A 15683-nucleotide genomic window follows, 5' to 3' on the forward strand; every position below is an offset into this window, starting at 1 on the left:
GAAGGGGGGGGGCGGGGTGGAAATCACTTTCATTTGCTTGTCCACGCTCATAAGCTTTGGAAGAAAACAATAAATGAATGGGAATATTTAAAGATGCAAAGCATCTCATATATTAAAAAGAAGAGTAAAGCAATCAAAAACTTTCTTTAAAAAACGTGGTGGTCCTATTGGCAAATAAAGCAAATCATTAATGTATGCTGATTTACCAAAACATAGCCACAGTCACCTTGCTAAATGTTAAGCATGTCCAACAATGTGATCCATGGGTTCGATCACCATTGACACCAGTTGGACATACTGACACATATACAGAACAGTGTTATACAGCAGCATCTAGACTTTCACTAAGCAGCACTCTGCTCTGACATAGGATACCTCTACATAGGATCTGAAACTGCTTTTCAGCCATTAACCAATTAAGCTCTACAATACTCCCATGGGAAAAGTATTGCATTATCTATACCCATTGGTGCAGCAGCTCCCAGTTCAGAAGTGCTGTACTTGAACATCTTGGCTTTCACTTATTTTTTCTTTCCAAATTGTTTTGATTACATTGCCATTTTTCTCCATGTTTAGAATTTTTTTGTTGTTTGCAATATCATTTTATCAACAATTTAACAAGTATAATGGCTACTGTGAATAGAATCAAAAAGTTTTGAAAGCAACTTGCCAAAAATCACCTATTAGAAATCATGCCAAACAGTTCAGAAATACTGAGCTATTACCATTGAAACAACCTTCTCCCCGAATGTGCAGATTTTTAAGGCTCAAACCTACATTCCTTGAGCAAGCAGTACAGATTCATTGCTCTGTATTGTGTCTCAAACTTCATAGGCCTTAACATTATTGTAATTATAATTACGTACTTAGTACGATCAGGAGAGATCAACTGGAGAGGCAGGCGACGTTTAGGGGAGATGGGAAGGTAAATAAATGAAGCATTGTTGAGGCAAACAGGGATATGAAAGAAGAAAGTAACAAACTGGGTGAAGTGGCACGGGACAGACCATTGCCGCTGTATCTGCTCCACAGCAGGGTTGGCCTGCAAACCAGCACGGCATTCACAAATCATCCTCTTTTAACTAGGATTTCACCTCTGGTCACCACGTTTACCAGAACCAAAGACAGCATTTACTTTGATGAGGAAATTACATGTTTGTTAGGGGCCTCTTTTGGGGAAGTTTCACCTTATACGTAACCCCCCTGCGGCTCTTGCCTCAGATCATGCAGAGTGAATCATGTCAGCTTGCCAGTCCAACCAGGAAAAAGAGTGTTACAATGGTGGGTTGTCTCTCCTGTATCAGCTGTGAGAACTGACAGAGTCATCTGAGATTCAAATAAACACAATACATACTGAGATCCAAGGCAGGCAATAAGGATATGAATCTTTTATTCATATTTACCAGTGAAAACCTAGCCAAAAGCAACAGCACGCCATCAGCCTTAGGACTTGGTTCTGCTGGTGCCCAAGCACCTGGGTGCTGGCCTGGCACAGCAGTCAGCATTTGCTGAAGAGTTTTGCAGAACCGAGGTCCAAGAGCTCAGCAGAGGTCACACAAAGCTCGCGACAACTTCAGAATAAAGAAAAAAAGAAAGCAAATCTAACCAATGTTCTAAAACAGTAAAGAGGGTGCCTCCTACACCATGTGTTACTACCATGGTAGTAGCCCCTGAAGCCAGGCAGACTACAGGCAGACTACATACGAAATATGAAGATACAGCACCTAGAAATGAAAATTGTTGTGCCTGGTGCCACCAGTATAGGCAATCAGAAAGAACTGCGAGGTCAGTAGTGACAGATACCACCTATTAGAGCTAAATAATTCTGAATTATAATCTTTACCACGACCAGAGGGCAGAGTAGAAGCGAATCCCACGGTGGGATTTAAAAGCATGATAGGATGCTTTGAAACCAAATCCTAATTGAATGGGGAGGTAGGAGATGCAGGTTTCACAGTGTGCAAGAAGGTAGGAAATGGTGACTTGCTGAGGCCAGAATCAACTACATAGGACCTGAGAAAGTCACAATGAGTTAACTTTAAGGTAAGAGGCATGGCCACAATCCCTTTCGCTTAAAAGTATAAAAAACAATGGACTATTCCTATAATGAACTGCTATGAAAGGTGAGTAAAGGCAATCAGGTCTCGCTCAAAGGAAAACATAACCAGCATCCACACAACATCAAACTGGGACAGCCACAGATTTATAATGTGTACTAACATTTTTTCAGTATTAATTTTCATATTAAAATCCTGGAGTTCCAGGGACCACCACCCAGAGCTATTAAATAAAAATTATGGTTTAGACTTATTTTATTCTCGATACTGGCTAGCTAATTTCAAAGTTACAATTTCCCAAGTATAGGCTATCATGTAACCAATATAATGATTGATTTTGATTTTATTTGTTTTTTTCTCTGTAGTTATTATTTCTTTATTGGGTCTTTAAAAAAAAAAAGAATTGGTTTCATTTTCATGCTGCTACTCTATGCATACTCAAAGAGCCAAAAGAATTACAGGAAATCTGTCCAGCTTGCTATTTGATATAACAAAATCTGGCCTAGCATGGCACATCGCCTCATTTTCTAGACAACATTAAAATATGAATATTGGACTTTACTTTCGAGGCTGAGTAGACAAAATCATATTCATCATGTCTGACGAACCTGATTCATCTACAAATCTACTGAATGCCCAAATGTGAACTGGCAATTTATTCAAAAACATGTAAGCAAAACCGCAAAGATTTATATGCATAATTGTAAACATCCAACTTCTGTAGGTATAAAATAAACCTGCATGTGGTAATTTCATATTTGTAAATTACAACTAAACATTTGTAGTTGTTTATGTGTTCCCACCCCCCTCCAGCTACACCAAAACGTGCGCTCAGATGGATGATGTGCATTTGCAGGATTCTGCTCTGTTCTTACCTCATACCACATGAGAGCCCAAACATTTCTAAGACTGTTTTGGGGTCTGTTCTCAGCTAAGCCAGACTGAACACCATACACTGCTTAAAAAAAAATTACTCACATGAAGCTAAAAACATTATTTCAGGGAATAACATAAGAGCTGAAAATCATTCTCTTAATTACCAGCTCCTTTACCATTCAGCCTAAGTTACTTGGCATTGGTTTTTGTTGTTTGGTTGCTGTTTGGGGCAGGGGGAGGGGGTGTTGGTGTTTGTTGTTTGGTGGTTTGTTTGGGTTTTTTTAAATAAAAAATATTTCCTGTCACCCAACCATAAAAAGCTGCATGCCCAATTGCTGCCTTTGTCATTTATTTAGACACGGTAGAACAATTGACTTTGTTGGGAAATATTTCCATAAAATCCATCAGATAACTAAGCCAAGGATGAAAAGTCCAGGATGAAATTTTTTGAATTCTTAAAGTTAAAGCCGCTATCCTAGACCTTTACGGCATTTAATTTTCTGCCATTCCAATAGACGCATTAGCATCTGGGCTGAAAACTCTCCTTTTCTAGTTCTTCTTTCTGTCATCTGCTGGGAGGCAGAGTAGAATAATTAGATTGACTCAAGCAGTTGCTGATTGCTTTCAGTGTGTAGTTCATTCCTTGACACCACAGAGAGGAGTCTTACTAAATAAGGACCAATAGTCTGGATAGGAATGTTTAAATTTTCTTCAAAGCTGAAGAGCAATGCCGCGAAAAATGAACTTCTTTTTAAGGCAAGTTAATTGGGGAAAAAAAAAAGTTGAGTGAGTTTACTGCATAGTAAAGTTTACAAGAGATGTGAAGAATAGAATTTAAGCAGAATGGAACTGAAGTCTGTCTTTTCAATTCTCATTTACTTCTGACTACAGAGCTACCAAGAAACATAGCTCAAAGGAAAAGAAAGCAATCAAGGCATGATGTTAACATTTCAACATCAGTTAAATAAGAATTGCATCCAGTGAAGGGGCCTTCAATCACACAGTATTGCAAAATCACATATAAAATACACCATTACAATCAGCACCTCTGTTCATAATTACAGGAAAAGATCAAATACTGTATACAGGCAGACAGAAAGAATAAAAAATAATAAAAAATGACAACCTCTTGCTTCCAGGCTAGTGCTATTTAATTAAGACAGAAGCAGGGGAAAGGTAGTTTCCTGCATTTTCATTGCTAGCATAGACCTGTTGTGGGCATTCGGTCTTCTTTAGCACTACATTAATTTAAAATAAAATAATTATAAAGCACTCAGTAAGACTTTTTTTCCCCTGAAGTCTTAAGGCCAGCTGCTTCTCACAACAAAGTAGCAAACTAGGGAAAGCTCTTCTACTGTCTCTTCTCTGTTTTATTTTCAAGTGACTTCTCTGCTCTAATGTTTATTTTGATACCATGTGGAGGGGGTAAAGCAAAACGTTTCATTAAAAAATAAAAGCTAAATTTCAGTGGTCTTTTAACCTGCTGTACTTTTTGTTGCACTTTTGCTAGGTTTGTTGTAAATTGAGAAGTAAATGATAGAAAGATATCTCCTGCTGTACCCGAAGATGACATATACTCACACTTAAGGCTGAAATTCATCAGTTTGCAGAAGGGTGGCACCCAACTCACTGCCAGGTAAGCCTTATAAAGGTAACTATAAAATCACGTACAGTTCTGATGCCTGAATCCTGCACTAGATGTATCTCACACGGCAGGAATTTGCAGCTTAAGGCCTGAACTCAAATCTGTTTACTGAGAACTTTAGAACATGGCCTTCTGACATACCAGGTACACTGAAAAATATTTTGTGTAAGAAACATCACATCTCTGTATGAATGTCCTGCATTCAACTGTTCAAATAATTACCATGTTAATCTCCATCCTTTATTCAGTTTAAGTTCCACGAGCATCAAATTTAGTGCAGTCAGTACATCTGTCACGCTAACTTCTACCATCTCTCTCAAAAATCACAAGTTTATTAGCAACCTGTGGGCAATTAGTGTTATCAGCAGACTTGGATTCATCTTAATCAGTGTTTGTCTCAATTTCACAGGCAAACAAGACATCACCAGTAAAACACTACAGTAAGAATATTGATGACTTTACATCTAGCTATAGTCATGCTGCTGTTCAGCCCTCTCTCCCACAAAAAAAAATTTTACATTGAATTCTGTTTTTTCAGCATGTCACATAATGCCTTCATGACTTAAAATTTAGCTCATGACATATTTCCTTCTATAGATACAAATGTCAAATAAATTGTAAGAATATATTCCATAATGACACGAAGTATACACCAGTAAAGAAGGTGAGATGTAAGTTCTGAACACAGAAGACTATTCTTTGATATTTGAGAGGGTACTTTCTTATTTGTCTCTTCTCTAGCAACTGTAATCTGCATTGTTAGAAGCATCCAGTAATTACAGGAGTCCAACCTGAGAAAACATAGGCCTGACTATCAAAGCTACTAAAACAGCCACAGAATACCCTGATCTGACCATTCAACTATTGACAAACATGTAGTTACTAATGTGCAAACAAGCACCTCCACCTTTTTTTTTTGTGCTATGAGATCATTTCTCAACAGTAAAGTCCTACGTTGCACATAGGAATAGCTAGTCCTACTTCTCATGCACCATCAGATCATTAAAAATTTCAACTTTTATTCTATCCCACTGAGAAACAGTGGGGGAAAATATAGCACAGGCCAGAAACCAGGAGATTCCCAATTCCCTTTTATACTTTCCAGCTTGTATTACCAAAGAAAAGGCAGATGACTCCCTTACACATCCTTTCTCATAAGCGGGTATTTTCTACAGGAGATTACTAGTGAATGAAGGCAAAATTTGTTGATTACATGACCCTCCCCAGAAAATTGTTAATAGCTCACTATCAAAAAAGAAAAGATGTACTGAGTGGGTTTTTTGCAAGGATCTGATCTTGGTCTAGTTTCAGGGAGTATTTTCATTAGCAACCTACATAATCGAACAGAGGACACGCTTAAATCTGCCGATGACCAAGAGCTGACACTGCAGGTATGCTGGATAACAGGGCTGGAACTCAATTTTATTCTGTCAAACTAGAGAAGTAGTCAGAAAAATAACAGAATGATTCAGCACGGGCAAGCGCAAGTTTCTGTACTTTGGCAGATAGTCAGCTGCATACCTACAGCACAGCAAGTAAGCGGTTAGATGGCAGCTTCTTCAGAAGAGGATCAGGGGTTATAATAGACCATGAGCTGAATATAAAAGTTCAAAATGTGATTTTTTTAAAAAAAGAAACCATCATACAGGAATATAAACCGGAGTATATACTCCATAAAATAGGAAGCACTTCTGTCCTGCTGTTTAGTAGGAAGGAATAAAAGAGTCAAGGTTTTGGCATAACATTTATAAAAAAATATGAAGCAATTGGAAAGAGTCCAAAGATAGTAACAGAAATTACCACAAGTCTCAAAGGAGGAACTATGTAGAAACACTGAATATACTAGGACTATTTAGACTAGAGAGGAAAAAATTTAAAAGCATTTTCATCATCATCATAACCGAAAGAAAGTTGCACACCCTACAGAATAACCTTGTCTCCACTGTACCCTGGCTACGACAAGCAGCAATACACCTACCAAAACCAAAGTTAGAAAAATTTGTATCAGTTATTAGAAGTCTTTCTACAAAGAGAGGGACATTTTGTAAGAGAAGGCTTGTGTGGACCCCATCATAGTTTTATTATTGCATGCAGATTTCTTAACAGCTGTGCTAAAAAAACAGGTGTAAAATTCAGCCTGCTTTGGGGGCCAAAGAACAGACTAGTCAGTATCTCAAAGTCTTTCCAGTCTTGTTTTGGTTTGTTATGTATTAATTTTTATGATCATTATTACAAATTTTTTTAATTAAACACATAATAGGGGGTTATCCCTTAGAGGTCTAGCCAAGTCTTTCAGCAGCAGTTTTAATGGTGCTTATGGCTATATGCCAGTTATACTGCTGAAAGCTTAGCAGGTGATGTATTTACTTATAGGCACTGTCACATTTTATCCATCTCAGCATCTATTTAGTAAGTGCTTTAACATTCTAGAGTATGGCAGGTGCTATATAAAACACAGCATTATTTTCCATATTTTATTCCCCTCATTGGCATTCCTACTCTAAGATTAACTGGCAAGAGTACAAATGTTCACAGCAATTTTAAAAAAGAAAGTTTGAGTGCTCACTGACAGCCACAGTTAGCTGTGTACTATCAGTAAACAAAACAACACAACAATGCTCCTTTCCTATTACAACAAAATTTCTCAGCAATTTTTTTGTCTGGAAGGAAATATGACAGTAAACAAACTGCAGTGGTCATTCAAACAGACACCACCTGCTAATGGTATGCTGCAACAGTGGTACCTGATTTACTTAAAATGTATTATGGTCGTGTTTCAGTTAGTCCCTTCATCTTGTTCCACGGCATTGGATAGGCTGAAATATCCATTTGGATTAGGCTTTTCCATTCATAATTTCATCCTACTCATATTTAAGATTTCTAGGTGGTCTAGATACAAACTCCCACTGAAATTAATGGTAAGACACCAGAAACATCTGTGGAAATCATATTGAGCTGACAAGATACTATTTTTACTCCACTCTTCAAATTGCAGTCGTACATATTGCAATTTTTTAAAATTTTTTAAGTATTCCTTCATACAGAAGTCATCACTTCCATCACTTAGGTTCTTGAGTAACTTCTACTGCTTTCTCTTTGATCTCTCTTTTTAGAGAATAAGGGGACTGAAATTGAATACAGTATACAAGAGTCAATATTCCAACTGGTATCACTGAAACATACAATAACTTTGGGAAGATCATCTCCTCCTCATATCCCAACATTTTTCTTTTCTTTACTTACATTTCATCTTGGCTGCACTCTTGACTACAGTGAGATTAAACATTAAGCACAATATGAACCTGTATGATGCCTGTGACTTTATTGCTTGAAGGACTTGAAAATAAAATATTTCTCCTTTCTTAAAGCAACAAGTTTTTAATCTGTGGTTTGTTACTGCAACACCCCAAGCAGATTCAAACAGAAGTGCAAGGAACATATTTGAACTTTATTCACAAAGCCTTTACTTTTGTCCATCACTATAAAATATGAACAACAGTGGCTCCCAACTAACTACGTCTGATGTGCACACCCCAGTGATTCAGAAGTGATGCTTCACTGTCAATACTCATTTATTTCATGTCAAAAGAAGAAGGTAATACAGGTGAACACTGGCAAAAGCAGAGAAAAAAAGAGTTGTTTTTCCTCTATCTATCCTGTGATATTTAGCAAAAACTTTTTTTTTTTAAATGATATGTCACTTGAGTAACAGCTGCCTCCTATTGAAAAATGCTCATAACCATGGAAAAGTCATGCAAGATGTCAGGTATAAAGTATGTGCCAATGCATTTAATGTTTTTATGTGTTTCAAAAGACATGCAAAGAAAGTCACCTGAAGACAGATTTTAATCAGGACAACTGAAAAACCTAAAAATGCAACTCTGAAAGTGGAATTCTTCTCACTGCATTGTACACCAGAGTGCTCCTCCCAGTGAAGAGGACATTTCAGGGTGCACTTCTATATAATCACAGAATCTACTACATTAGGAGTAAAATTACTAATTTAGCATCTCAGCAATAAGGGTGGAGAGGGTCAAGGCAAGATAAAGAATAGGATACTGTATTTGTTTCCCTGAAAAAAGCTGTTTCAAGTAGACCCATGCTGCCACAAAAAAAAGGTGGAGCGCAGTAACATTTAGAGGCTGTTTGAATGAGTCTGACATACCTATCAGCTGTCAACCGCGGGCATCTTAGAGCACTGCGCTACTCAGTAATTATAGAAAGAACACGACAGTAGGAAAACTAAGCTTAATTGTGAAAAGAAACAGCCTGGCCCTCTTATAAAGCAGCTTGAAATAACCTCTTTTTTTTCCCAATAAACAACCCAAATATAGAAGAAATTTTAAAACACCCATTATGCAAAATCCCATATGATTATTTAATGATTTTGCAGGACAGAGAGCTCCAAGACAGACATGATGATGAAATACATACATGTTAGCACACATAATCCCTTCCTTGATTGAAGCCAGGTAAGCGGAAACTAAAAATGCAATCAACACCCCATCAAAAGCATTTCCAACATACCTTCCAACATGTTTTTGCCCCTTCTCCTGGTAGACTTCCCATTGATCTTTCCATCAGAAACAAATATAAGATAAAGGGTATCCATCGCAAACATTTTCAGAATAGAAAACAATCCTTTCTCTCCTCACCTCTATCAGTTCTATTAAGTAGAATAGCCTCTTTTTAAATTGCATATACAAATGACAGAAAAGGAGTCACTTGGCAAGCAGATTGCTTCTTGACTGCTAAAACAAATTCCTCAGGTCATATTCTTGTTTCTTATAAGATGCTATCATTCCGAGGTTCTAACACATCCATCTTCATCAGGCAGGTTCCCAGTCTGCTCAGGCAAGAAGTGCAATGAAACAAGCACACAAACAAAAAAACTCCTCCCTCTCCAAAAAAGCTTTAATTTGAAGTCATTGTTCTCAGTGGCAAGTATACTCCAGCCAGAATAAATGCATCCTGTGTTGCTCTGCTTCTAGCAACTGTAAAATTCAAGCATAGGTCTCCAAGGGGGACATTTTTTGAGTAGCCCTGAACACAAACTGTGGATTTAATGCTTTTTCAGGACAGAGCCTTCAGCTGGGTCAAAAAAAAAGTGGAACATAGAAACCACTGGTAGTCAATTCAAACATATTAGCAGCAAGGTGTCATCCAGTCCCACAAGACAGCACAACAGAAAAGACTGTGGATACCCTGTGTAGAAAAATTGTATACAATTTTCTTGTAAAGAGAGGACAGGACATTGTGCACAGCATGCTAACCACAGCCTTAGCACAATGGAGATGTACCGTCTCCAGATATCTGACAGTCCACTGAAGCCCTCCACCTACTGTAACAAGTAAAAATCACATCTGCATTTCTCCCTGCCCTTACAGATCTAATGGCAGTTTTGTAGTCCTGAGGTACAGCCTCCTCAGGCCTCACTTCTACTTCTGTTCCTGAACGAAGTGGTTACTCGCAGGTATGCAATGTCTAGTCAGTCAAAAGGAAACAGTGAACAGGAATTAGGGGGTATTTAGGTTGGAGGAATATGTTCCAGACCATGCTTAATCCTGCTCTGAGTAACCCCTATAGTAGGTGGTTTGTGGTGTTTTTTGTTTTTTTTTTTTTTTTTTTTTTTTTTTTTTTAAACTTTACTAATGCTCAACTAGCTTAAATTACACCAAACAGGTTATCCAAGAAACCTATTTTAAAGCTGAGAGGCAGAGAAACTACAAGAACTGACAATGCTCTTGATATTTTTAAACTAATTTCCCACCCAAATACAGATCTGAAGTGAATATATGACTTCGCCATTAGGTAATTTCAAGTGAGACCTCCTACATGCTTTGTACAATGTGAGTTTCTGAAAGTCCTATTCATCCACCTTTCTGAAACATCTTTATTCTACAAAGTATGTAGGCTATGACTCTTGGAAACCAATTAAACCTAGTATTTCCAAATCCCCTTAGATGTTCAAACTACTTCAAATAAAGTTCATCCCACACAGGTATAAATAAATTAATCATATTATGTAAATATCCTGACCAGACAGCCACTCCTCACTTTTTAAAAAAAAAAAACCAAAAAAAAAACCAACACAAAAATTAAGAATTTCGTCTTCCAGAATTATTCTGACTTTTGGAGCAGGACAGGCAACATGATATTATAAGTCACGAACCTGTTTTAAAAATAACACATTTTTCATATGAGAAAAGGTGGATTATCACCTTTCATCACCTACAGAGCACGTTTTTAATTCCTATAAAGTTTCAAGGTACTAAATCTTAGGAGTACTTTGTTTAGATACTGAATTTTACTACAAGTAATTCTTACAGGCTTCTTATTTATGTATTAAAATATCTTCCTTTCTTGACTATATACAGCAATGAAATAACTAAAGAGTAGATTTACAGATCAGGGAAAACTATCTACAATAAAAATGTAAAACCCTCTAAACTGTTAGTAAATAAACTTCTTTTCTGTAAAACATTTTTTGGTGTACTGTATATCAAACAGAATTGGGAGTGTATAGCATAAAAATTTTACTGACGTGATCTTAAGATTACCACTTGTGACTTAGAAGCAACAACTGTTGTCATACTAATACAAACTACTGTACAGAATTGATGGTAAAACTTTTATACCTCATGACATAAGCCATCACTATTCTGCTGACTAAAATCTTAAATGTCTTATTTCCATTGATTATACAATTAATAAAAGCACACAGACACTTGGGGATATTTGCATTAAAATTTAACACTGCACTGCCCCACGTACGTAATATTGTGTCATTTGTTCACAGGTCATACAGGGTCTCAAATCTCCCAGAATTTCCACCATTTGATAATCAACCATTCCCTTCCTCCCCTGCCAAGTCTGTCTTGGCATCAGCTTAGACCCTGCTTGATTTTTCACTCTTTCCATTAAAATCATGAACTCACTCAGCTCTGCTCAGCATCTCAATGCACAAGGCCCTTACCTGGGCTTGCAGAAGGTATCAACACAGCGTAAAAATGAAGCTAATTATCTACTTGAGAAAAATGAGGTTTTAGCAGTACAATTTGCAAACTTACTGAAACCCCAAAGAACTTAAGTCTTGCCCCAAAGTCTTGTCATCTCACAATCTTTCAACTGTATTTTAATTACTGGGCTTTGAATCAGACTCATGCTTGATTCTACTGGAATTCAAGCACAAGCACAAACTTGAAGCTAGCCAAGTGCTGTGTGATCCACCACATTTCATTGATTCCTTTTCTGGAGCTGCAAGCATGTGCATAACCCAGTGGAAATTAACAGTCATTCACATCCTCAAATGGCATGTTGCACAACAACTTACGCCATATGATTTGGCTGCAAAGCAAGAGTTTCATGTCAATAGCAAAGGGTGTGGGGGGGGAAACCACTGATTTTAACCTAAAATAGATTTTCTCACCATTTCAAGTATATCTGAAACCCTTCATTTCCTCTGCACATTAGGATGATACCAACTTGCAAAATAATTGTCCATGCTTGAAGTACCTAAAATAGGGTTTGCGGAAAATGGGAAAAGCTGTTCTTATCTGTGAATACCAATCCATGACTACAGCAATCTAAAGTGAAAGAGACTTTTAGCAGATCTCCTAAAGCATTTCCCCTTTTAAAGGTGGACTTTATGGAGCAATGGATACTCCCAGATGAAACTTGCCACTTTGTGGAATGAATCTAATGTTGCACAGGGATCTTCTCTTTTGAAAGAAGAAATCATCTTGCCACAATTTTTTGCCTTAAGTGATGTACAGATTTTTTTTTTTTTTGGACCTCTGCCTTGTGAATTCCTGCAAAAATTGCATAACAATTCAATAGTTCAAAGTTTGATGAAAATCCTTCTTTTGCCAATTCTTAAAGTAAATTTCAGTACAATAAGGACAAGAATCTGGAGGGAAAGAAGGGAAAGCAATCAGCCTTCATTTGACTAAAGTCACACGTGCCTTCTCCTTCTCTTGCATCTTCTCCTTTATTTGTGTAAATGAACTGTGGAGAGCAGCCACATTGACTTTAGCAGCATTACTGAGACTGAAGAGACCTGGCCCCCAAAAGGCCTACCAACAGATGATGAAGCAGCAGCAGTATTGCAGAATGATAACGATTTACATTAAAAGCTGAATAACCACTTGTTCAATAAAAACGTTCATTTCCTTTTTCATGCACTTGTTGAAAACCGCCACAGCAGAGTTCAGAACAGTCTTTTACCATCTGAATGGCATCTGTTCATTTAATCAGCTCAGTTCTTCCTGCATGTCAGATTTGGCCACACCAGTATCATCAGTATTGAATGTGTCTGTACAAGACATATCTGTTTTAAAGCATATCTGTTAATGGCTTAATAAAACTACTCAGCAAAGCCAAAGGCTTTCTGCTTGTAGCGGAAGCAAAATAAACAGGTCCTACATAATGTTGTAAGCCACTTGTCCAGAAATTTCTAAGAATCACTTCCCAAAGCAAGTCCTCATTCCCCTCAGGATCTCCGCTATTCAAACACATGCAGGCATGAATGCCAACTGGTATGTTCCTACACACACGTGAACACAGAGTCATTCAGAAGTCATCTTGAAAGGATAACGATTTTACTGGTTTTGGGAATTGTATTTTTTTTTTCCTGACAAAAACACCCTTTGACAAAAATCTCCAGTTCAAAAAATTAGACTTCACAGGTTTGGGTAAAGGAGGTGCCTTCAGAGAGAAGTGGAAAGCTTAGTAACTGCAGAATCATCTTCCCCTTTCTAGCAACTAACGACTCACTGGCTGTTTCATTCAATTCTGAGTAAAAGCACTAAGGAACAAAGGTGCAATATATATTTCTTTTTTAACACTGAAGTTGAAATGTTCAGAGTACACATTAGATAAATGTATTTTCAAACTATGGCAAGCTACTTCAAAGCAGAAGATAAACACTGTCAAGGTAACAAAAAACTTCTGTAACAGCTTTGCCCAGAGCTGGAAGATGCTGCGGGCACCACCACCACTGGGGGGGGGGAGGCTGGGAAACCCTGTAATTTAAGGTGTCCTTGATGAACCAGACTCCCTAAACTTAAGCATGTAATATACATGCTGTTTTAGCAAATGCCATTGCATACTGCTATTAAATTGATTTAAAGGTTACAGGGCTCTTATAGCAAAACCCAAATACCACAAATTTTGCCTCTTTAAATATCTTTATTTTACTTGCATGTTAAATTCACCAAAATACAGAAATCAGATTTTTTTTTTTGGTTAGCAACATAAGTAAGTTTGCAGCTGTCTCTTAGAAGCCACCTTAGTATGTGAGCTGTCAGCCCTTACATTAACAATTACATATTTTATTAACCTTTCAGACAGAGCACATTCTGAGGTAGATTTGTAGAGTCATACATTTATACTTTATTCCATTATTCTTTATTTGCCCCTATGCATCCTAGGCCTAATTTATCGTCAGAATAAGACAGTAAAACAGCACTGAAGGCAATCATGTTGCAACAGTCATAGCAACCATTTGCTTCAGTCATTACTGATTCCTCCTGACAGCTGGATCATCTTGGGGTTTCACTGCACGCAATGCGTCCCAGGAAACAGATCTACTGCACCGGTCTGAATTTCAGATGGCATGAAGTCTGAGGTAGCCTGCGATTTCTCCTGATCTAATGGGATGAGACTATCCTGCAGCCTTTTTCCTGCCACGTGTCCAGGCAGGCTAGGGGATGAGCCCCTCAGACCTGAAAGGAGTGACCTGCTGGCCCAGGCATCACAGACCCGAATAGTATAAAGGTGTCTCCTTACTTGAGAACAGCAGACAAGGTGGAATTTAAATAAAAATTTGTCTGAAGCATGCTAAGAAATTTATGTTCCTTCTTTCACTTAGAGCAAATTATTATTATTGGAATGGAGGAAGCCTGGATCAAAGCCTGGGTTGAAGCTTGAACTATATTCTAAGCTCTGCATGTACATACACAGTCCTCATCTCATACAACCCACAACCAAACCAAGGAGCAAAACCAAGAAACAGGTATTTCATAGAAAGTTTCTTCATATTTTTTCTTCTGTCAAAATGAGTAAGATCTTAAAAAAAAATTTATGCACTCAATGCTTATTTCTATCAACAAAGCAAAGTTTTATAAAGAACAAAGCTAGGGGACAGTAGCTTTCTGCATAGTAAAACAAGCACCTGCTAACATCTGGGAATACTTAATTATTGTAATAAACCATAGATCAGAATAACTCTCTAAAAAAACCATAGAAGGTAATATAAACACTTTTTTGCCACTTCAAAAATCATGTTACCATATTCCATGCATAACTTTTCCAGAATAAAATCATAACAGGCTTGTCAGACCAAAGCCACCTGCACCTTTCCTTCTCAAGATGATACCCATTAATTATAAAAACTAGAAGACCATGATATCCAGAAACAATCTGCTTCATTCAATAAAGATACTGCCTTTGTTTAGTCTACTCCACTAGTTTTGAATGTGGAATATATTTTTTGGGGAAAGTGTATAATATTAGGTTTCTGTAGTTTTAATTGAATTCAAAGTTCCATCCAAATGCAACTGTACATGTCCCAAATCAAAATTAATCATCAGCTGGTAAGCAGGAAACATAACAATCATTATTTTATAAAAATAAGAATGTGCAAATATTAAGAAACTAACTAAATTTGTGTTAGGTTGTATAATTGCTTAAAAGTGCAAAATCAACACTTACTTTAGCACAAAGGACTAACACTATTTACCAAAAAACTTATTTCACTTTTTGCCAGCCAGTGCGAACCAAGCATTTTCAAGGAAAACAACATAAAATGCACAAAAGCTTCCCTACTCCTTTAAAGAATCCATTTTTAATTACGATTTAAATCAATTCAGCTTGACTGATGTCCTGGTTTGCTCCCACCAACCTGCAAGCTTCCGCTTCCATGACCAGAATGAATGTTTCTAAGTTTCATACTGATGGGTAGGGAGCTGCTAGCTCGCATAAATGGTTTCTCGTGTGCATCAAAGGAAGGCCTTTGTGAGTGCCTTCCCTAACAATCTCCTTGTGATGCTCTCAGGAAAACTGATTATTCTCTAAAGATGGCAGTCTGGAATAGAGTTCCCACT

At 37.4% G+C, this 15683-nt stretch overlaps 1 protein-coding gene across 4 annotated transcripts in view; it reads right to left on the minus strand.

Moving 5' to 3' along the window:
- FARS2 (phenylalanyl-tRNA synthetase 2, mitochondrial) overlaps nucleotides 1-15683 on the minus strand; it is a 255170-nt gene that overhangs the window by 212247 nt on the left and 27240 nt on the right. The window contains exon 1 of one of the 4 annotated variants that reach the window (XM_009279175.1): nucleotides 7984-7987. The exons of the other annotated variants lie outside the window; for them this stretch is intronic. The gene's annotated coding sequence lies outside the window, so the exon portion shown is untranslated. Of the gene's footprint in view, nucleotides 1-7983; nucleotides 7988-15683 lie in introns of those variants that run through there. 4 annotated transcript variants of the gene reach the window in all.

This window comes from Aptenodytes forsteri, unplaced genomic scaffold (assembly GCF_000699145.1).
Source record: "Aptenodytes forsteri isolate BGI_AS27 unplaced genomic scaffold, ASM69914v1 Scaffold81, whole genome shotgun sequence".
NCBI lineage: Eukaryota > Metazoa > Chordata > Aves > Sphenisciformes > Spheniscidae > Aptenodytes > Aptenodytes forsteri.